Here is a 304-nt window from a genome sequence, read left to right on the forward strand (position 1 = left end):
CAAAAAGTTATAATCATATTGTTAAAAGTTAAAAATAATAAATTTAAATTAACTTTTAAATTATGGGAGAGATTATTGCTTCATCTCCTTTCATTTTATTTAACTTTATTTATCTAATACATCTTTTTTTTTATGCACAACTCTACAAGATAAAATTACATTTTAATTTGTAGTTTCTATTTTGTAAGTTTTGTTTGTTATTGATAAACAATATATGGAGGCATATTAATTTAATTAAAATTAAAATTAAATTAAAATCAAATCAAATCATTATTATCAATATTATTTCATCATTAAAATATTT

This window comes from Arachis ipaensis, chromosome B09 (assembly GCF_000816755.2).
Source record: "Arachis ipaensis cultivar K30076 chromosome B09, Araip1.1, whole genome shotgun sequence".
Lineage (NCBI taxonomy): Eukaryota > Viridiplantae > Streptophyta > Magnoliopsida > Fabales > Fabaceae > Arachis > Arachis ipaensis.